This window comes from Musa acuminata, unplaced genomic scaffold, assembly GCF_036884655.1.
Source record: "Musa acuminata AAA Group cultivar baxijiao unplaced genomic scaffold, Cavendish_Baxijiao_AAA HiC_scaffold_1126, whole genome shotgun sequence".
In the NCBI taxonomy this organism is placed as follows: domain Eukaryota; kingdom Viridiplantae; phylum Streptophyta; class Magnoliopsida; order Zingiberales; family Musaceae; genus Musa; species Musa acuminata.
The window spans coordinates 2,901,055-2,903,554 of NW_027021339.1; positions in this window are offsets into that span (position 1 = coordinate 2,901,055).

Below are 2,500 nucleotides of genomic sequence, written 5' to 3' on the forward strand. Positions count from 1 at the left end.
AGCAAAACGTCAGCCATCTCAGCACCCTGGAACCCCCCGGGTGGCACAGGGCTGGATGGGGCTTTCGTATAGCAGGGACGGTGCTGCCTCTCGCTTCGCTCGCTGTCCGCCGCTCGCCGCTCGCTCGCGCAGCCAAAAATGGCCAGTTTTGGCCCGTTTTTGGGCCGTTTTGGCCAGTTTTTGGCCTGTTCTTGCATTGCGCGGTGACCGTCGAGAGCGGAGCAAAACGTCAGCCATCTCAGCACCCTGGAACCCCCCGGGTGGCACAGGGCTGGATGGGGCTTTCGTATAGCAGGGACGGTGCTGCCTCTCGCTTCGCTCGCTGTCCGCCGCTCGCCGCTCGCTCGTGCAGCCAAAAATGGCCAGTTTTGGCCCGTTTTTGGGCCGTTTTGGCCAGTTTTTGGCCTGTTCTTGCATTGCGCGGTGACCGTCGAGAGCGGAGCAAAACGTCAGCCATCTCAGCACCCTGGAACCCCCCGGGTGGCACAGGGCTGGATGGGGCTTTCGTATAGCAGGGACGGTGCTGCCTCTCGCTTCGCTCGCTGTCCGCCGCTCGCCGCTCGCTCGTGCAGCCAAAAATGGCCAGTTTTGGCCCGTTTTTGGGCCGTTTTGGCCAGTTTTTGGCCTGTTCTTGCATTGCGCGGTGACCGTCGAGAGCGGAGCAAAACGTCAGCCATCTCAGCACCCTGGAACCCCCCGGGTGGCACAGGGCTGGATGGGGCTTTCGTATAGCAGGGACGGTGCTGCCTCTCGCTTCGCTCGCTGTCCGCCGCTCGCCGCTCGCTCGTGCAGCCAAAAATGGCCAGTTTTGGCCCGTTTTTGGGCCGTTTTGGCCAGTTTTTGGCCTGTTCTTGCATTGCGCGGTGACCGTCGAGAGCGGAGCAAAACGTCAGCCATCTCAGCACCCTGGAACCCCCCGGGTGGCACAGGGCTGGATGGGGCTTTCGTATAGCAGGGACGGTGCTGCCTCTCGCTTCGCTCGCTGTCCGCCGCTCGCCGCTCGCTCGCGCAGCCAAAAATGGCCAGTTTTGGCCCGTTTTTGGGCCGTTTTGGCCAGTTTTTGGCCTGTTCTTGCATTGCGCGGTGACCGTCGAGAGCGGAGCAAAACGTCAGCCATCTCAGCACCCTGGAACCCCCCGGGTGGCACAGGGCTGGATGGGGCTTTCGTATAGCAGGGACGGTGCTGCCTCTCGCTTCGCTCGCTGTCCGCCGCTCGCCGCTCGCGCAGCCAAAAATGGCCAGTTTTGGCCCGTTTTTGGGCCGTTTTGGCCAGTTTTTGGCCTGTTCTTGCATTGCGCGGTGACCGTCGAGAGCGGAGCAAAACGTCAGCCATCTCAGCACCCTGGAACCCCCCGGGTGGCACAGGGCTGGATGGGGCTTTCGTATAGCAGGGACGGTGCTGCCTCTCGCTTCGCTCGCTGTTCGCCGCTCGCCGCTCGCTCGCGCAGCCAAAAATGGCCAGTTTTGGCCCGTTTTTGGGCTGTTTTGGCCAGTTTTTGGCCTGTTCTTGCGTGGTGCGGTGACCGTCGTGAGCGGAGCAAAACGTCAGCCATCTCAGCACCCTGGAACCCCCCGGGTGGCACAGGGCTGGATGGGGCTTTCGTATAGCAGGGACGGTGCTGCCTCTCGCTTCGCTCGCTGTTCGCCGCTCGCCGCTCGCTCGCGCAGCCAAAAATGGCCAGTTTTGGCCCGTTTTTGGGCTGTTTTGGCCTGTTTTTGGGCTGTTCTTGTGTGGCGCGGTGACCGTCGTGAGCGGAGCAAAATGTCAGCCATCTCAGCACCCTGGAACCCCCCGGGTGGCACAGGGCTGGATGGGGCTTTCGTATAGCAGGGACGGTGCTGCCTCGCGCTTCGCTCGCTGTTCGCCGCTCTCCGCTCGCTCGCGCAGCAAAAAATGGCCAGTTTTGGCCCGTTTTTGGGCTGTTTTGGCCAGTTTTTGGCCTGTTCTTGCGTGCCGCGGCGACCGTCGTGAGCGGAGCAAAACGTCAGCCATCTCAGCACCCTGGAACCCCCCGGGTGGCACAGGGCTGGATGGGGCTTTCGTATAGCAGGGACGGTGCTGCCTCTCGCTTCGCTCGCTGTCCGCCGCTCGCTGCTCGCTCGCGCAGCCAAAAATGGCCAGTTTTGGCCCGTTTTTGGGCTGTTTTGGCCTGTTTTTGGGCTGTTCTTGTGTGCCGCGGCGACCGTCGTGAGCGGAGCAAAATGTCAGCCATCTCAGCACCCTGGAACCCCCCGGGTGGCACAGGGCTGGATGGGGCTTTCGTATAGCAGGGACGGTGCTGCCTCTCGCTTCGCTCGCTGTCCGCCGCTCGCCGCTCGCTCGCGCAGCCAAAAATGGCCAGTTTTGGCCCGTTTTTGGGCCGTTTTGGCCAGTTTTTGGCCTGTTCTTGCGTTGCGCGGTGACCGTCGAGAGCGGAGCAAAACGTCAGCCATCTCAGCACCCTGGAACCCCCCGGGTGGCACAGGGCTGGATGGGGCTTTCGTATAGCAGGGACGGTGC